The 21,823-nt window shown below is 37.5% G+C and overlaps 1 long non-coding RNA gene across 1 annotated transcript; it reads right to left on the bottom strand.

Moving 5' to 3' along the window:
- Positions 1-1,244: 1,244 nt before the first annotated feature.
- LOC141353333 (uncharacterized) lies at positions 1,245-3,482 on the bottom strand. The gene is made up of 3 exons (XR_012360382.1): positions 2,906-3,482; positions 2,545-2,657; positions 1,245-1,835 (listed from the first exon to the last, which is right to left on the bottom strand). It is a non-coding gene; the product is annotated as an uncharacterized lncRNA (long non-coding RNA).
- Positions 3,483-21,823: the final 18,341 nt, after the last annotated feature.

Raw genomic sequence — 21,823 nt, 5'->3', positions numbered from 1 at the left:
CCGGCAAAACCAACATCTCGCTAACTTTTTAAAGTTTACACATTGTAAATTATGCTCTTACATATACGTGCATAAAATTGGAGGAATATAATTAAATGTTACATATAAAAATGTTTAAAGTTAAAAATAAATATTATTTTAAATATTGATTAAATTGTGGTCCCTAACTGTTTAGCAATGTGTGTTTATAAGTAAACTAAAACAAACTTTGTCTTTATAAAAGTTTGCATTTCATAAAGTTTATTGAGTAGGCTCGCATGCTTTTCGGTTGGGGGGCTTTAGAAAAGAGCCCAGCTCCCCTTTTGCACCTGCACTCACTCTTGTATTAAATACATATTTATATGATTGTAAAGTAAAATAATGTTTACGGGCCGTTTCCCGGAAAGGGTTTAGACTAGTGCTAGTCTAAAATAAATTTAAGAGCTGTCCAAACTGAAAACAACTTGCAATGCCATATCATACAATATACCATTGCCCTTTGTTTTGCTTCAAAATGCACACGTGATGTATTTAGTAAGGCATGTTTGTTAAAACTAGTTATATTTCCTAATTAAACTAAGGCCTAGTCCTATCTTAAACTAATTCCTGTAACCACCCCTATAATCTTTAAATATAATTTCTTGCCAATTTTTTTTATGTGCCCCTCTGGTAAAACACTGGCCCCTCCTTGCCCCCCCTGGTGAAATTTGTCTAGAACCGCCACTGCGCTTAGAAAAGCGCTACGTTTTATTTTGTACCACCAAACTTGCTCGTATAACTACTCGTCTTAAATAGGAAAAACGTTGATGTGTTTGGTCACTTCTAACTTTATCTCTAAATGGTACCATTGAATGAATGGGGCTAAGCTAAATGCTATCGAATCGTCGCAGCGCGCTCCAGCGCTTACGTGCACGCACACAGATGATAGAGGGATGTATCAACAATTTTTAGTTAAGGTAATAACATATTTTAATATTGAAAATGAGTAGACTACTCCTTTAAGGTTCTTACCTTCATGATCAGTTATCCTTGTTGTCCCACTATTTGACTGCATTTCTAATGACACAGAAAACCTTTTGTGTTCTGCTATTTATACCAGAAACTACCTTTCACATGTATATGGAATTGTTTTAAAATTCAAAATAATATCACAAATTCACAGATATCACAAATACAAAATACTGTGTGGAAAAATTTATTTAAATACAAATACGTGGGAAAAATGTGGGCACAATGGACAAAGTGTGGGCATACTTTGGGAAAATTGTGGGACCACTGGGCATTCTATTGGCAAACTGTGAGCAGATATCTGGGTCTAAAAACTCATAAAACTGTTTCATTTTTTAAAGTACTAAATAAGCTTGGCTAAATAATTAGTCTTGTTGAAAGTAGCAGTAACAAAAAAAGACAAACTAAAAATGTTTAACATACATTTCTTTTACCCCTGGGTATAAAAATGTTAAAGGGGTAGTTCACCCAAAAAATGAAAATTCTGTCATCATTTACACACTCTCATGTTGTTACAAACCCGCATAAATTTCTTTGTTCAGATAAACACGAAGGAAGATATTGTGAGAAATGTTTGTAACCAAACTGTTTGTGTAAATGCTGACAGAATTTTCCTTTTTGGGTGACCTACCCCTTTAAGAAAATGTAGGAAATTTAGCTTGTGGATTGAATATTAAATTACGTTTATTTAACCACATAAAACCACTTATTACTAAACAGAAAAAGCAGGTCCAAGAACAATATGTCTCCTCATGGGCACCAGTTGACATTTTCTTGTCTGATTCTTTCTTCATCCTGCTCTCGGTCTCTCCAGGTGTGTTGTCCTGGTTGCTTTATGGTTACAGCATCTAAGTGAGAACATAAAAAAATAAAATGTTAAAATTAAAAACAGGGGTTGTCTTAACAAAAAGTAAAGCATGATCAATCCAATTAGGTACACTAATATTTAAAGGAATTTATATTTTATTTTACCTTTCTTATTTAGTCCCAATTATGTATTGCTATACTCCATTTAAATACTTAAAGCGATATTTCAGACAGATTTTATAATTACCCCATGATGTACTCACACTCAGTAACTCCAGATACACATGTTCAGACGAACACATTTGGAGTCATTCTAGTAAATGTCCGAGCTTTTCCGAGCTTAATATGGGAAAAAACATGGATCAGGGTACATTTTCTAACTTTCAAAAGAAGTTCAGCCTTTAAAGAAGTAATCCACAGCGCTCCAAGGGGTTAATAAAGGTCTTCTGTGGGTAATTGATGCTATATAGTAAGAAAAGATAATGTTTTAAACTTTATAAACTATAATAACTAGTTTCCGGTAACGAGAAACAAGTGGACGATGCTAAAGACAGGTGTAAATGATGTTCAAAACATCTTGAGTTCGTCCACTTTTGACCACATTCAGAGGTAGTTGAAAACACTTTTGATCGGATTGCTTTTGTAGTGTAAGCGCGCATGTGGTAGAATGTGTTCCAACAGCCACAAGAGAATATCAAAGAACGCTTTTACATATAAATGTACAAAACACTGTGCAGCATGTTTACTTACAAGCAGCGGACTCTGGCATAATATTAGTTGCGTCCATTTAAATCCCATCATTACTCCTGCTCATGTTTAAATGACAGCAGAAGGAATTGCCCACAGTCTCCACAGACCATCCCCTAAAAGTATTCAGGACAGAAGAGGTTGAAAGGGGACAAAACTGACGGATTTAAATACCAGGTGTAAACAGAATGTGTCCTTCTCATCCACTTATGATCCGAAGAAAAAAAACACAAATCTTAATACCAAGTTTAAACAGCCCCAAAAACACTTGACCAAAATCACTCCACCAAAGTGTGTCATTCTGCTTATAAAAGAAATGTGCATGCAGTGAGCAAAGACGTTTCTCATGATGATGACGACTCACCTTCATGGATTCAGTCTTGCTTAAGCCATGTGACACGGAACAGGAATTTGCAGAAATACTGATAGGAAAGAAAAGAAACTAATGTTAGTTTCAAGTTAGACAACTGTTCCCATATTTATCAAGCTTCTGAAAGTGCCATTTTTGTCTTAAGTACTAAGAATTCATGAAATATACTCCTACTTTCAATCTTAAGTATAAAAGCAAGTTGTCAAATTTCTTAAAGCTAAGAATCACTCTTACGGGCCAATCACACCAAACCCATTTATGGCAGTTGCAGGCGCTTTTTTTAAATTATATTCTATGGGCAGGGAGTATTTGCGCACTATTTATGCGCACCGAACACCTTGCGTTTTTTGCCACCAGCCGCAGCACATGCTTTTGAAGGAGCGCTGAGAGCGGAAAAGCAGCCGACGTCATTTGCATCTTTCCATTGTTCAATCAGATGGGGGGAGAGGCGGGCCTTACAGTGTGGTGAGGGAAGTTTACAGTTGCTTAGAAGAACTGAACTCCACTTGCTCGCTGTCTCCTCTGCGTGTTTGCTCACCTCTCACCTAGGGTTGCCAACTTTCTGAAAAGGAAATAAGGAACGGGGGGTGGGGGGGGGGTTGCCTGGGTCCGGTGACATGCCCCCACGGAAGAGAATTTTGAAAAAAATTACCCCTGAAATGAAGACTTCTGGTGAAAATAGTGGAAACTAATTAATACATTTAAATAACTTCTTAGGCCTAAATATTTAATGAAAAACAAAGTATGCCTAATAAGTATACAAGACTGAACCACATGTGAAATATAAAGGCAATCATGATCATTTTGACAACAATGAACCATGGTTTTGTTAAGTTTATAATACGACCCCACCCCACTTTTAAACCTTGCGCAATCTAAATCCATAATTATTTAATAAGAAACCCATCAGAAATGATTGACACATTGAGACGGGAGGGACTGGGACACAGGAACAGAGGGAGAGCACTGGAGAGATAGGCTAAACCTGTACTATCTCTTTTAATATAATCACTTTCTTATCAACTATATTTGAGTTTTAAAAATCCACATAATTACATACCATATCAGTGTTTCCCCTAGGTTTACATCTTTGGGGGGAGGCAGGGGCGGACTAGCCATCTGGCACACCGGGCAGTTTCCCAGTGGGCCGACGTACTTTTTGGGCCGATACATCTCATACTATCTTTGTCTGAGCAGCCCAGTTAGCGTCTTTTTAAGCAGCAGCCCATTGGTTATTTTCTTTTAAGCGACATTTAGCTGGCCCAATGACTGACCAGCCCAGTCATCGTCCTTTTTTTTCCCTAGATAGACCGGCCCACTCAGCAGCAGCCCATTGGTAATTTTTTTTGAATGACATTAGCTGGCCCAATCACCGCTTTGGTCTGTGCAAGTGAGCGTGCATCGTCGGTCAGTTCACGTGTCAAAATAGAGAGAGAGAGAGAGATGGAAAAACATGCAAGGAAGGCGCAGATAAACTGCGCGACAAAAAGAAACAGACTCTTCAGGCAGACGCTGTAAAATGTGTTAAAATAACACAACTGTTTTCTTCAACTCGCGTCGCTGGTGATGATGATGGTGACGGTGGTGGCACTGGCAGCACCAGCACGCAAAGTGTCAATGAGGAAAGGGAGAGAGACGAGATAGAAGTGAGTGTAGTCCCTGCGGTAAGCAGAACTGCTTTCAAAACACAAGTTTAGATTGATACCCCTTGATAAAACTGAGTCAAAAACACAAAATTATGGTGATAAAGCTGCAATAAAATAATTGCACTCTTTGCTCTGTGACTACGAGAGTGTATCTGATTCGTAGATTTTTTGTTGATTGTCTGTTTCAAAACAACACACTTGACAGATAATGTAAAGGGGAAGTCCAATCTAGACATTTTAGCCTGTTATCACGGGTAATTTATGTCCATTTTGCATTTTACATGAGGAAAAAAAAGAAATGTTCACGATTTTAATTATAAGATTGATAGTGTGTTGAAGCGGAATTTTCGTACCGGTCTTTAATGGACTCAATTAACCAGAATGCACTGCGCGAAACTGAATCATTAGCTCCACCCACTAACCACTGTTCGATGCAGTCTTCAGGTTTGTTTGACTACATGCGGCGCCACAGGAACCGACAGCCAGATGACGTTGAGGTTCCGCGAGAGCCTCCTCCATATGATTTCGCGAATCGCTCTCGCGGTACTTTGACGTCATCCGGCTGTCGATTCTTGCAACGCCACATGAAGTTTAATGTTGTGGTTTTCCTCTTGGGTTCTTTAAGAATAAAATACTCAAACCGTAGGTTTCATTTTCAAAAGATAGACTTTTATTAACCAGACAGAATAAAAGCCGAGCAGTCCTGCAAAATCTCCAAGACTCACTGAAAACCTTTCCCCTGTACTAGAGTATTTAAGTCTGCCTTCGCACGCAATCCTATTCCCATGGGTTTGTAACATAAGCAACATATGGTTCATATCATATAGAAAAACATGGTGATCTCATTCCCGGGACTGTAGGTCCTTTGTTCCTACCCATGCCATGTAGCGACCCTTCCCCATGTACTTTTTGAACAAACTGCAATCAAACTGCAATGTATATACCTGAACTGGTTATATTCATATAGAAAGACATAAAAACCTAATGGTAAAGTAACTGGTTATATCCATATAGAAAAACATAAAACCAATAACAACAAAATGGTAAATATAAACATAATGGTAAAGTATTTGATACCCATATTCGGATTAAAACAAACCACTTCATTAACAAGCCTAATAACAAATTTTACCGCTCAACTTGCTCTCAAATCAACTAAAGTCAACTTGAAGTTAGCCGGCAGACGAACCCATCCAAAGAGTAACTCCGCTTTAACTGTCTCTGAAGGGGAAATCACCAAAACCCTTGATAAAATATTACTAGAACCTGTGCAGTAGGCTATGTGGATGTAAGGACAACAAATTCAGGCCACCGGGAGTTTTTATTGTTGACATCAACGCGACCCTCAGCTGACAAACCACTCGAAATTTTGAATATGCAGCCAGCACTTTCGTCAGGAAGATTTTGAGTACTGTTTTTCAGCCCAGTTTTTCTGCGGACTCAGGTAATGTAAAATTGTAAAAATATCTATAACATAATTTGGCTTAGTTGTTGCTTGTTTTGTGTAACTATGGTAAACATACTAATAGAAAGTTATTATCAGGTTGTTGTTATTATGAACAACAAAGCAAAGCAAGCTAACGTTAGCTCCTGTGCAGCTGTCAATCAAAGAACGTTATCATCTTCTGTCAATCATCTCGCCTCAAGACCCGTTCCCATTTAGAACGTTCAGAATTATGTAGTCGTGCATTTTTCTTCCGGTGATTTGACGACGCGTCAAATCACCGTTACTGTAGCACAGGGGTGGGCAACAGTTTTAGACTGAGGGCCACATTTACTTTGCCAAAGTAAGCGGAGGGCCACACTTGGGAAAACTGCAATTAGACATAGTTACATGACTAATTGGTAAAAATTAATAAATTAAGGCTAATCTACAGTTACTTTGACAGCCTATTTCAAGGCCTGAAATTTAATTTTGCTAGGCCTGTCTGACCTAGGCTACTCTAACATTACAATAACTGGATTAAATTTCAAGGATTCATTTCCTAACCTGCATATTGTCCTTACGAAAATGAACCATGGTTTTACTACAGTTAAGACCAAAAAACCATTGTTACTGTAGTAAAACCATGGTTTTGCTCATAGTAATCAATTGACCAAAAAACCATGGTTACTACACTTTTACCACAATAAAACCATGGTTACTACAGCAACAGACACACACACACACACACACACACACGATTTATTATTATTTCTTTTATATTTTATATTGACAACCACAGTGTTTCCCACAGGATTTTGAGAGACTGTGGCGGTGATGACGTCACACCCCGATTAGCATATATGTGACATCATTGCATCGTGTTTTACTCTTTTGATAATCTATTTTTTTACATATTATCTGTTCTGTTGTCTATAAAATAGTGACTAAACAGGACCCAGTAACTCTTTTTGTTTAATCAAACCAGCTCTTTCTTTAACTGCTGCTAAAAACGCGACATCGTCTGAAAAAAATCATCATACATTTACATTGAGGCTGTACTTATGTTGCTCTTCTCATCAGTGTTATTGTGTTATGAGCGCTTTTTTATTTTAAATACGAGTGGTCGTTTTATTGTATATCGCAGACAATTTGTTGCAAATTCAAAAATATGAGAAAATACACGGTTGCTGTTACTACGGAACATGTGCACGGGCATACCGCATCATAGGTAGGGAGAGAGCTCGGACACAGACTCACACCAGAACGGGGTATATGTGGGAAACACTACTGCTAACCTTTTGTGAAGTCATGATGAATATGATCATCCGTCTCCTCTGTTATAACATCCGTGACTGTTGACGTTAATAACGCGAAAAAGAAAGTACACGCAGGAATGTGGAGTTAAAATACTTTTCACTGTTATGTGAGAAAGCTGCGCTGCATGCAACATGAGAGAGGGGAGGGGGCGGGGGGCGCGCGGAGGCGCTGCACATAATAAGGAGAGAGAGAGACGAGGCACGCTGAGCGCTGGCTGCAATGAATTAAGACGTTTTAAATGGTAAAAAAAAAGTGTAAATGGGAATCATGAAAAATCTGTGTGGCAGCCAGTGTTGATTCTGTCACTGATAAATCAATGTATGGAAACACTGCAACCATGACAGTTTAATCGAAATTGCGAGTGCATCGCGAGGGCCGGATTGAAGCCCTATGCGGGCCAGATCCGGCCCCCGGGCCGTATGTTGCCCATGTATGCTGTAGCAGTTAAAAGCTTTAATTTTTAAAATGGAGTTAGTACATTTGATGGCAGCAAATTCAAGTACATGTATGTCATGAAATATAGTGTTGGAGCATAATGTTGTTTTAGGGTGGACTTCCGCTTTAAAAATCTCTATTACTGTAATCACACAAGTTTAGTTCAGTGAATGTAGTGAATACTTTTCTGTAAGTACTGCAAGTAATAATTAGTGATGGGAAGTCCGATTCTTTTTTGCGAATCAGTTCTTTCGGACAGTTCGTTTCAAAGAACTGGTTCAAAAAACCGGTTCACCAGTTCTTTTACGTCCTTACGTAACGACGTCATGCATATCCAAATATCATCTTGGCGGATGAACATACACAAACTATAAACACATTTAAATAAAAGTAATGTCTATTGCATGAGGTCATATAGCTTATCTGTTTAAATTAAATCATCATCATCTTAGAAATGTTGTTTACGTTTTGCATTAAATCACCCAATACAGGCACTGATGTGCAAAACGTTAATGTTTTAAGTTGTCAGTAAACAAACTTACTCAGTTCATCTGTGCTCATATCAGCAGCGCAGCACTAGCCTTTACACTATGTCGAACGCATTTGATTCGGTCGGTGTCCAAAAAGTGTGTGTATTAATGTCAGACAGCATGCGTTGCGTCCTGCTCGGTAGGTCGCGCATGCTCAGTATCAACAATTCGTTGGTATCAGTATGTCGGACGTGTCCAAAAGTATTAACGGTTTGTGATTGTACTGAACTTTAGCAAGTTGCAACCAGTATGTGAATCGGATCTCAAGAACCGCTGTCTGCTGTACCACTTTGCGTACTGGGCAGTAGGTGGCACATGCTCAGTATCGGATGTTACTGAAGGAAACAAGTTCTTTGCTAGGAAGTTTAATGTAATTAAATAAGATATTGTAATTAAATAACTGGAAATAAAAAAATGGTTAAACAAATTGTTTGACAGTTTTACAAACCAATGTATTTTGTACTTTTAAATTACCATGGGCACACAACTGGAAACTGTATTTAATTTGGTAATTCTTTAAAATTAAAATAAAGATTGAATACATTTGTACAAATATTTCTAAATCTTAGACTGTTTAGTCCTTGTTCAATTATTTGTGTTCATGTTGCATATTCAGGTTTTACTTTTTTATGCTATTTTTTTATTATGCTATTTATGTGTATTCGGAAAAGCAAAATAAACTTTTTTGTATTCAATGTTTTGGTTTTACCTTACAATAGAGATGTCAAAAAGAGGTTGGCCTGTAGGTGGCGGTGCCCTCAGTTCTGTACATTGTACAACTAAGTGAGGGAATGGGAAGTTCATGCCTTTTGAGGTTACAGCCAACAGGATAGAGACTTGCAGGTGATTTAATAACCAGAAGATAGTAAATTGATTTATATTTCTCTTCACATTTATCTTTGCAAGTATTTAATTTAAGTATTTCCTCCAATAAGTTAAACCCTAAAGTCATAACAACCAAGGCTGATAGAATAGGTAGCAGCAACCAATTAAAGATGACCTCCAGAAAAAGAAGTAGTATGTGGCTTCATTTTGAGGAGGCTGGACCTAATAAGGCAAAATGCAAGTTTTGCAACAATATTTTGTCAGGAAAAGGAGGAACAACATCAAATTATAGACGCCATCTCCAAGTAAAGCATCCAACTGCATTGCTTATGCAAGTAAGACAAGAGGATCCCATGGAATCTACACCAGCCTCAGGTAGTAGTGCTTCTGTGACCGCAGTCTCCTCTAATACTGGCTCTACGGCATCCACATCTGGAACTGGCACCAGTGTCCCACTAACAAGACAAAGTCAAATTACAAGCTTTGTGAGAACACCAATTGGCCCTATCAGACAAAACAAATTGGATGAGGAACTAGTTAAAATGATTACATCAGATTTACAACCTTTTTCAATTGTTACCGACACAGGATTTAGAAGATTTGTGAAGGCACTTGATCCATCATATGTTTTACCCAACAGAAAGACCATTTCAAATACTCTGGTCCCACAGCTTTACAACAAAATTAAAGAAGAGCTGATGGTAAAAGTCAGCAATGCCGCTGCTGTGTGTCTGACCACTGATTGCTGGACATCACGAACAACTACCAGTTTTATGGCAGTCACTTGTCATTTTATTGATGAAGATTTTACACTTTCATCATCTCTTCTGGACTGCTTCTCATTTACAGACAGACACACTGCTGAAAACCTAGCAGTTGAACTTAAAAAGGTTTGTGAAGAGTGGAAAATCACAAACAAAGTTGTTGCTTGTGTTTCTGACAATGCCAGCAACATAAAAGCAGCTATTCGGAAAGCCGAATGGAGGCACTTGCCATGCTTTGCCCATACTTTAAACCTTATTGTAAGGGAAAGCTTGAAACACATTCAAGAGACAGTGACAAAAGTGAAGAATGTTGTTGAATATGTCAACAGAAGCACAGTTGCAACAGAAAGATTAAAAGCAACATAATTAAAGATGTATGTGAAATTCTTCAGCCATTTGAAGAAGTCACTGTTGAAATGTCTGCTGAAAGGTATGTGTAATTTAAGTGTATGATTTTGTACAATTTAAACCAACATGAACTTATCTTATTATAAAAATATGGTAACTTATATTTGATCTGACTTAGTTCTTTTGTCTTTTTATTAAAACAGATATGTGACTGCATCCAAGGTCATTTTGATGTCAAGGGGACTGCAAAAAGTTGTCCAGCGATTGAGGGGTGCTGTGACTAACCATGGCCCAGTTATGGCAATGATAGACTCATTGGCTGAAGACATGCAAAGGCGCTTTCACCAAATTGAGCATTTTCGTCTTTATTCTGAGGCAACACTGCTTGACCCCAGATTTAAACAAAAGGCATTTCATGATGCAGCAGTTGCAGACGAAGCAGCCAAAAGTATAACTGCTGCTGCGGCAAGGGCTTGGTCCAGCACCGAAGAGCAAACTCAAGCAGAGCGCACAGCTCCTTCTTCATCTGAACAAGTGTCTTCAATCTGGAAGGATTTTGATGAGAGAGTGTCTGATGCAGTCAGCATCAGCAACCCAACATCCACTGCAATGGCAGCAATGAGGGGTTATCTTGCAGAGACCTTAATTCCCAGAACAGAAGACCCACTGGCGTGGTGGAAATCTAGGCAGACCATATATGAAGGGTTAACTGCTGTTATGAAAAGGAGGCTTTGTATTGTAGCTACATCTGTGCCTTCAGAAAGAGTGTTTTCAAAAACAGGCCAGATTATTTCAGAAAGACGAAACAGACTGAGTCCTAACAAGGTTAGGCAGATTGTTTTTCTTAATGCAAACCTAGCCTTGTAAGACAACATACCAACAAGAGACCAAATAACAAAGCTGCTTATTATTTAGTTTTTTCACTGCACTGGTTCAAGATGTTTAAATCTTTATTTGCATGTTAAGAATGCAAAGTAACATTTTTTATTTACCAACAAGTTTTGACTACATAGTTAATTACCGTTTATAAGTGGACTTTTACAACAATCTTTTTTTGTTACAGATGTAATGGAGTATAGCTTGAAACACTTAAATACAGTTTTATTAAAACATTTCCATTTAATTACATTTGTTATTTACCAACAAGTTTTGACTACATAGTTAATTACCGTTTATAAGTGGACTTTTACAACAATCTTTTTTTGTTACAGATGTAATGGAGTATAGCTTGAAACACTTAAATACAGTTTTATTAAAACATTTCCATTTAATTACATTTGTTATTTACCAACAAGTTTTGACTACATAGTTAATTACAGTTTATAAGTGGACTTTTTCAATCTTTTTTTTGTTACAAATGTAATGGAGTATAGCTTGAAACACTTAAATTCAGTTTTATTAAAACATTTCCATTTAATATAAATTCTACTTGTGAAAGTGTCATGATTTACTCTAATAATAGTAGCCTACATTTATTTATTTATTTTCTATTAAGCAATCAGCTTTTAAGGAAAAACAATGAATCACAGTTTTGTGCAGCCAGCATCCATGATTATGATCATACAAACATAAATAAATACAAAGGACACAGACATTTATCTCATTACATAAAAAATTTAATACTTTAAAAATGCTTATTTTGCTTGTTTCATAAACTGTAATATAGCCGACTCAAAGATCTTTATACCGTGATCAGAAAGTAAGTCATAAACATATTTCCACTTTCTGGTGTTTATTAAATTACTTTTTAAATATACAATCCATTTCGTCCCGCTGAAATTACACGCATGCTCAGTATCGTTGTTATATGTCGGAACATGTCGGTTTTTGATTCTGTGTACTGGAGATTCAAAAACTAGCAACCAGTATATGAATCGAGTCTCGAGAACGCGGTACCAGCATGTGTACTGTTTGGTTAGCCACGCATGCTCCGTGTTAACAGCTCATGATCGTTCTCAGTATGTCGTACTACATGTCCAAAAGAAACGGTTCTTGATATAGTAGGCTACTGGTGACTCGAGAACGGCAGTATGTGTGTTGCTCGGAAACGGCAGATATGCGCATGCTCAGTGATGATAACTTTGCTCACTTGTTCAACAGCATGTTTCAGTTTATGTCTGAACTGTTGGAGAAACCAGTGAAGAATTCCATTCTCAGGGATGTTGATTGATTTTGAGTCGTATAGACTGTCCTACACATTCGAAAGTGAGTAACTTGAGTAATTTTGTTGATTAGTGCTGATTTGAGACGCGAACTGTTTTAAACGATTCAGTCCGATTTGGTGAACTGGTTCGACCGGTTCACTAAAAAGAACCAGTTCAAATGAACGATTCGTTCACGAACCGGACATCACTAGTAATAATCAGTTTTAAATATTACTGTAAGCAGCACTTGTATTTTGTAAAAAGTCAGCAATTCAATGGCAAATTTTGCCAATTCCATGAAGCTTGTTTTAGGATTCATAAGTGTGGATTATACAGTTTTATTGCATTAATAAATAACACATTCTAGAAGTGTTTGTTGTGTCAACTCTCACTCTGCTATTAATTGAGTTTAGTGCTTTTATGGAATTGGAGTTGCTATTGCTATACATATTTAAAGGCGTGCAAAGATGGGTGGTATTTGTAATTATACACTGCAAAAAATTATTTTCAAGAAAAAATTCTTAGTATTTTTGTCTTATTTTTTTAGTAAAAATTAAAAAAATCTTAAAATAAGATGCTTTTTCTTGATAAGCAAAATGACCCAAAAAAATAAGTCTAGTTTTTTACACCAAAATTTTAAATTTAAGTGATTTTGTGCATAAAACAAGCAAAAAATCTGCCAATGGGGTAAGCAAATTTTTCTTGAATTTTTCTTGCATTTAGTGTTTACGAAAAATGTTCAAGATTTTTTGCTTACCTCATTGGCAGATTTTTTTGCTTGTTTTATGCACAAAATCACTTAAATGTGTTATTTTTGGTCTAAAAACTAGACTTATTTTCTTGGGTCATTTTGTTCATCAAGAAAAAGCATCTTAATTTAAGAATTTTCAGATATTGAAAACAACACAAAAATACTAAGAACATTTTTTCTTGAAAATAATTTTTTGCAGTGTGTGTAGTGTGGGCCGGTTTGGGCCAAAATGCCAGGGCCGAATTTTTGTCCCAGTCCAGCCCTGCAGTACAAATAAGCTGTAGTAGTCAGCTGAGGAATGGACAGCTAATAAAAAGGCTACATTTGACATTTTACCTTCAGATTTATGTATTATCCCTTACTATCTTGCTATAAAAAATGTTTTTAGACAGTGTACAAATGTGGTCCTTCAAACATTAAAATTTCACCATAAATAATACACTTTGTCCTTTCAAAATATTGGACTTATTCCAAAAGCCTAAAACGCATTAGCAGGGTTCCCACTCTTTTCCAGGACATTTTCAGCTGCTACAGTGTGAGTCAAGTTATCACAACTTAGGCTGGGTAGTAGTGATAGTATCATATCATCATTGCTGATATCAGTTTAAAAATCCAAACTCTCACAGTCAAGCTGTATTCGCAATTAGTCACTAACGTTAGAAAATATTAACTATTATCGGACTTCTAAATTAATTGCATCTGCTCGCACCAAGGCACATTACGCATCTGGTATAGCATAAACTGATGAGTTATGTGTTTTTGAATCTAAATTATTTAGATTTATCCTATCTTTTTAACTTTTTTGTCAATTATATTGCTGAAATGGATAGACATTTTGTAAAGCTAAATGAGTTTAATTTCAAAATCAATTTAGAATACAGGTGTATGAAATGCATATGAAGTATATCATATATCCCAAGCTTTGGAGAAGCTTTGCTATTTTCTACAATTGTACCTTATATTTTGTACATTTAAACTGATTTCTTAAAATGTTTATTCATTTTATTCATAGACACTTTTTCTAGCCATTCCCAGAACTGGGGGTTTTCCTTTCACTCAGTTTTGAATTTGCTCTGTCTTCCTGACATCGTCACTAACTCCTGCCTATAAAGGACAACAGAAATTTGAAAGTCTAAAACTACTTATATTGACTGATTACTGAAATTAGGCCTACTTTTCATATCATTTTCATATCTTTCATATTCTATTAGGGGTGTGACGAGGCACTTAATCCACGAGACGAGACACGAGATTGGGTTCACGAGAACGAGACGAGATTTTTATTTTATTTTTAAGAAATTCTCAATGATAAAATAAATGAATGGGAAACTGAAATCACATTATTTTGAAATGTTTTAACTAATCTAGGACTGTCCCTAACAATTATTTTGCTAATTGATAATGAAGTCATTTGATATTTTTGGTAATAAAATAATAACCTTTAACATTACATAATAATGACAATGCAATAATAATTCGTCCAAATAAAGTATCAAAACTAGTAAACACATTTATATAGCCTAAAAAACAGAATTATGTACTATAACAAATGCCTACAGGGGGCGGTAAATGACCCACTTCAGTTACTTTAATTTTAAACGGATGCTTTTAGCCAAACAACGTTTAAATCCATTTAAATCTTTAATATTTGTCCAATTCTTTACAGTAGAAATGATACAGTCACTGTTATTATTGAGCAAGATTTAAAAAGCAAACGCAGTAAAAGACAGAATATAATGCACTTAATTTATGACGTATGCAGTCTACAAATGCAACCTCTGGATGCAGCATTTTGTATAAGAAACGGCCAGCATTTGACCTCCCCGAGAAATCTTGTGACGTAATTAATTTCGCGATACATATTTAATCGCACAAGATCTCGTCACACCCCTATATTTTATGTATTATACTTACTGTACAGAACACATTATTTTTTCACTTAGACTTCGACTCGAATGCTTTCACAGTGAATCCTTACGTGTAACTGTTCACATTTACCAAAAGCTGGCAGGTACACACACACGTACACACACACGTACACACACACACGTACACACACACGCACACACACACGCACACACACACACGTACACACACACGTACACACACATTACCTTTTTAAGCCCAACTGCAGCAAATGGGGAACGGGGTACAGAGAGTGAGGCAGAGCAGTGCCATTGAGTAGAGCGGTGCTGAGGCAGAGGGGAGGAGGAGAGGGACGGGAATGTTACGTTGTAGGTTCAGTAGACTTGTTATTCTCTGCTTTTCTACAATGATTAGCTGAAACTGCTTCACCACGCTGCTGAATCGTGTTGTCAGACAGGAGTACCGCCATACATATCTATGAGTACCGCACGTGCATATTTGCCACAGAACTCACATGTCCGTAGCTTAGAGGGGCAAGTCCTACCAGCGTACTATGTCGTACATTGGCAGGTATGTGTCACGTGGGGCGGTGTGCTGGCTATATGCGGAAATGAAGGAAGAAAGCGCTCCAGCCCAATATTACACGTTAAAGGCAGGTCAAAACAGACATTCATGCATACCATTTTTAACCCGTTTGCGTTCATCCTACCAGGAGGGAAAATAATTTTCCCGGACAACGCAAGCGTTTTCCAGGACATTTGACGTTTCCCCCCATTTTTTATGTGTTTTCCAGTACTGGAAAATTGGTCTTTCATTTTCCAGGTTTTCCAGGTTTTCCAGGACGCGTGGGAACCCTGATTAGGCAGAAAAAAAATTCAGCCATCTCAATACAACCCAATCAAAAAGTGCAGGTAGTGTAAATGGAAATACAAACAAAACTCTCAAAATGAGTAGCTAGGTGCAAATCAAGCAAATTGCTGAATAAACATATGTATCTCAGAAAACAACTGAGTGAGTACAAATTATTCAGAGTGAAAAATTATTAACATTTAGGTACTCAAAAATACCTGGAACAATTGTGCAAACAACACAACAGCATGTGTACTGCATATGGTGTTGTACATGGCGTGTGTGTGTAAGTGACGTATACTTATATAAAGTCCCATTCAAAGTCCATTAGCTTCTTCAGTAAACTGGCAACGCGGGTATTGACTGACAGCTTTTTCTGAGGGACCTTCCCTGTACGCTTTGACTGAAATCGTCCTCCCTTGCTGCCCTTCTCCGGATTTATCCCAATGAACCGCCTGAAAAACAAGTTTGTACATTCAGAATTAGTATAGGTGAAAATCATTACTCACTGACATATTAAAATAGTCAAGTCTGTTCTTCTATCAACAACACTGCCCTTTTATGTTAGGTGTATGTTGCATGTATGTGTATGTGTGTGCACATGCATGCATGCCTGTGAATGTATGCATCTAGTCATCTAACCTCTGAATGAATTCCAATGTGCATGCAGCTTCAGCTTGATACTCCACATTGAAATTATAGTACGCAGAAAAGACAGCCGCAAGCCCAGGCAGAAAACTTGGCTGGATACCCTCACAAATGATGTGCCCATCAAGACTGAATGTTTCCTGTTTTTTTCACCTGAAATATAACATAAGTGTACAATATGTCAGCAGCAACATAATGACAATGTATTAATTTTCTACTGCCAGATTGCAAAGGAGTGCAAGGGAAACTAAACTCTCAAGTTTACACCATCTTAGAGACCAACTCATTTATTTAAAAAAGGCATTTGAGTGTGTTACCATGGATTGGTCTGGACAGAAAATGAAGTCAACGTGTGTCTATGCTAGGGGTCCTCAATTATGGGCAAAAATCATAATCACCATTATTTTAGTAAAAAAGCAATCACAAATCTACATACTCTGTAATCAAACAGTTCCATACATACCAAGGAGTATAAGTCGAGGAGTTGCAGGTAGCAGACCTGCAAACTCCTCAGAGAAAAAAAGGTGACAGTGTCACACGCGGGGGGGGGGGGGGGGGTACTTTTTGGGCGTTTACCCCAGAATATGATTCTGGACGTGACTTAACAAAAATCACCATACTTTAATCAAAAATCAATGTTAAAACATCCTTGAAGCTTAAGGAGAATGACACATTTAATATTTTACAAATGTTTTTATTTACAACTCACGGAAACACCTGGAAGTGTTGTGAAGCATGACACTGAAATAAAAAATAACAAGAGACAGACAGAAATAAAAATATATATATATATTTTGCCGATGTTCGTGCGACAGAGCCACTTTGTCCTCAGCCGGCATCTCTGCAAGGATGACGATGATGCAGGGGCGGCGCTTGCGTATGGTCAGGGTATGGCCAGAAATCAACAGGCTATAATGATGCTCATTAAAGATAATTTTATATATTTTCAGTAGAACATATCTGAACATTGGTACATCACTAATATGGATAATTTCGCGTATGCTCGACTTCATGCTATAATACAGGAACCGACATGTGGATGACATCAACGTGCCGCGAGAGCGGTTTGAAAGCAAACTCTTTCGATGCTTTCTCGCCTCACCCTCGCGGTACTTTGATGTCATCAGCCTGTCGTTCTTGCTTGCAGCGCAGCTTGAAGTCCTTGCAAGAGATGACCGCTGTTGTTATAATCTTTATTTTCGCAACTAAACTCCTTTTTTTGTTTTAACATTCAAACAGACTTACGGTTCTCCCCCACACTCGTGCAATGCATATTGCATACATTATTCCAGAAGTAAAGTGATTTGTTCTCTGTGGATAAATAAACATGTTCTCTTACACTGGGAAATTGTAGCGCAGTATAAGTTTATTAATTATTTGCGCGCGTTTTTGAATATGGCGACTTGTGGAATAAAAACTGCACGACGACAAAAGGTAAGACTTGTTTTTGCATTTAGCCCTGTTTTATTAAGAGTTTTATTTAGTGTTGTAGTCTTAGTTGGTTAGCTGGCTGAGTTAAATACGTGTGCTCTATCACATCATTAAAAGTCTTTATTGTGTTTAGTGTTTATTGGCGCCTGTCATGAAAAGATTTGTGAAGGGATGTTACAGTATGTTTAGATATTATCTTGTTTTAGTTTATCTGTTGCTGGAGTTGCACTTAGTTAAGAATGACAACATTTGAAAAGCATTTTAAACAACCATGATTTCTATTTTTGTTTTTTCAATTGTATTGCTTCCGTATTATTGTCAGTAAGTGTACATCCGTGCAATCATGTATGGTTTTGTACAGGTTGGTGGAGTATTTACACGTAATGGATATAATGTGGCTTCATAGATTCGTTATTTGAATGGCCTTCTTGTACGAATAATTTTTGCCATACCCTAGGTTTTCGTGAAACGCCGCCACTGCGATGACGGGCCATTGTGAATGGCAGTGAGTGCTCCACCAAAGTGCCCAGAACCATTGCCTGAAAGTAAATAAAATCATTAAAATATAACCTTGCAAACTATCATACATAGGACTAATATGATAAAACAACGTGTCTCCATACTGTATGGCTGATATGCAGTGATTATCAACATACATTTCTGTTCAATAATTATAATAATAATGCATTTTATATGTAGGGCTTCTTACATTGAATAAACAATCTCAAAGTGCCTAGTGTTCATAATGTAAATTCAACTTACAACACAATGTAAAGATTTCATTGACAGGCTTTGATGCAAAATGTAGCCCTTTATTATACAGAAATTTGCTGTTGGTGTATTAGCCTAGGACAACACGCTCGCCAGATTGTTTTGTCTAAATAGCCCTGTTGTTAAAAATTACTGTTTACCAGGTATACAGCCACCAGGAATGAACGGGGCTAGGCTAAATCACATTCACAACGCGATGTACAAAGATTAAGTGCATGCATTTAAAAAAGATAGGTATGTTTTAAATTGTTCTTACCTCAACTTAAACTTAGTAAAATATTGAAAAACGGTGGGTTTTCCTTTAACATTACTCTCGCATCAGCTATTGTGTAAACATTTACCCACATCACGAATGACTGCCTGGCCTGCGCAAGCGCGCACCACAGCCACCGTAATGAAGTTACTCAGGGTAACGTTAGCTCAGAATTCGAGTAGGAGCCGTATATCTCGGACTCAGGGCAGAGCACCCGGGTAACGATAAGCCTAGCTAACAATCGTCCTGCTAAGTTAGCTAACATTAGTCATTTTGCTCGAAGCATAGGCAAACTTTATGCAAGGTCTACGTTTGTGCATTACTCGGCGTAGACTCGTTCCTAAAAATACAAGCGGTAGCTAACGCTAATTTAAATCAAGCAAACAAAAAGTTGTGGTTTTTGGTCCAAAAAAGTTGACTTACCTTGAATAAGATGGTTCCTTCAGGTTAAAAGTGTCCATCAGACTCGCGTGGTGGTGGCCAGGTGTGTCTCTCATCCAAAGGACCGCGGCGCGCTCGCGCGCTGTCTTCAAGATTCTGAAGGAAGTGCCAAGATTCCGATTGGCCCAGAGAAAAGCAAATGCCAAGATTCCGATTGGCCCAGAGAAGTGTCAATTATAAGAATTATCCAATAATGTTTGGCAATTCTAGCCCGCATGGCATTCAGATAAAGGGCAGCCTCCCAACCCCCCCCCCCCACCACCTCAAAAAAACTCTCCGGTTCTACGCGATTCACGTGAATGACCCAATTGACCAAGAAAACGGCGATTGTCGCCGAAAAGCGACAAGTTTGCAGGTCTGAGGTAGTTCAAGTGTCCTTTCAACATCAGCTGCAGTGGAAGTTGCCTAAAATACAGTTACCATTAATGACTTTGGACCATGTCTATTTTGTATGATAGGATAATACCACAATAGAAAATTCAAAAAATAGTAACCTACACTTGCAAAAAGGATCAGCCCTTCCTGGGTCTCAGAGAAGTGAGCCATCAGAAGTTAAATGACGCAGAAGGACAGTTCAAGGTCTGAGCGCAGAGAAAGGACTGCCTTGACATCTGCATTGGTTGGTTTGTTGCTGAAGAACTCCAAAATAGCTCTCCCACACTCCTCCATGGAAAGCTCTAGTGCATGCAGAACTTTTATATCTGTAAGAAGCTCAAAATGAGCATAAAGGCCTTTTTGAGTGAAAAGGTATGGCCACTGCTCTTTTAAATCTGAGATTGCTGGTGCTGGTAATATATTTATTTGGCGCCGCTGGAGGCAGAAGGTTGTTTCCATGAGTTGGTTAACTTCTGCTCTTTCACCACCATTTGTTCCTTCTCGGCAGTATATCTCCTCCAGCCGCTGACGTTTCTGCTCTACTGTTTCATTGGTCTCCTCTGGGGGAAGGTCAGGCTGAAATCTGGTACAACCGTATGTATCAGTGGGCCCTCTCTTTAGTCCATTACCAGATGAACGATGTTGACGAAAGCTGCTGGTGCGGTTCAGATTTTCAATTCGATTTTTAAGTTGAATTAACAGTGAGGTATAACAATTTCCTAGTAGCTGACCACTGTCACGGACATCAGCAAAACTCTGAGGATACTGGCGGATGATCTTCTGGCAGATAGTGATACACTGTGAGCTTGTTGGGTTAAGCTCGTACTTTCTCATCTCATCGACCAAAATTCTAACCATCTGTCTCCGAGCTGCCGGTGAAGGTCTTTTGCCATTACCTATGGCTAAATGAATGTCCTCGGGCATGGCAGCCCATGGAATCTCAAATGTTTCTGGCCATGTTTTTTTGATCTGGGAGGATGAAGCAGAGTCTTCAGAGCTGCTTGATTCTTGAACACTTGATGAACTAGATGAAGAAAAGACTAAAGGAGTGCTGACTTCTGGTATGGGGGAAGCAATGATTTGTAAATCCAAAGTGACCAGTTCTGTCTCTGAAGTAGAAAGCAGAGGTACAACAAATACATTACAGATGTGGCTTTTAAAAATGCGCGTTTTCTCCCGCGGCATTCGCCAAATCGTCTCGCGGAGTCACGCAGAATTCTGCAAGTGTTTTCGGGGGGGGCTACTTTGCCTTTTCCCCTAATGTTTTTCGCTTCACAGAAAATCCACCAGGTGGCGCATAAAAACTCTTAAATTTTTTTTTATATGCGTTGTCATTGCGGTTGTTTCCAGAAGTTAATAAGGGCATTGCCGTATATTTAACATTGCTATTAAAACAGCAAAGTGACGTCAACCCCTTTTTGCCAGCATAACAGTGCATACAACGATGACTGTATGTACAATGCATTTATACTTAGTGCAACGGAGAATTTAGTGTGAGCCTAATACACTTAACTCTATTTACAATGAATATCTTAATTATTTGTGTTGTCGAATTTTGACTTCGTTTCATTGTTTGTTCATAATATTTATAATTATGTCCGTTTTTCTAAAAGTATCAATATTTTAAAGAGATTAATGTGGTATAAAAAATACATGTTTTACAGTTAAAAGTGTTTTAAAAAATATATTAGTATTCTTATATATTAAGAACAATAATATGACACATGTATATTGCGCTAAAATGCTTTACATATGGAAAGAGGAATTCTTCTCAACCACCACCAATAAAGTTTAAAAATTATTCGTTAGAAAAACAGTGTTTCAACCCACGCAGAGCGAACAAGAAAACATAGACCTATGCTTACATACTGTACAGTTGGCATATGATATCTTTAGTTTTACATATTTATATTTATAATACCTTTAATAATACCTTTTTTGCGCATATGTGTTGTGATTTTTAAAAATCTTTTCAGCCGTAATTCATATCTGTAAAAATATACAGTGGCTTTGTAAATATCATTAAAATAATGGATTAAAATAACTTTATAAAATCTCTTAATGTCACTTATGTATTTTTTAGTTGGTCAAA

This window comes from Misgurnus anguillicaudatus, chromosome 21, assembly GCF_027580225.2.
Source record: "Misgurnus anguillicaudatus chromosome 21, ASM2758022v2, whole genome shotgun sequence".
Classification (NCBI taxonomy): Eukaryota; Metazoa; Chordata; class Actinopteri; order Cypriniformes; family Cobitidae; genus Misgurnus; species Misgurnus anguillicaudatus.
The sequence above is the reverse complement of the archived record's forward strand: the minus strand, read 5'-3'. Positions and strand labels throughout refer to the sequence as shown.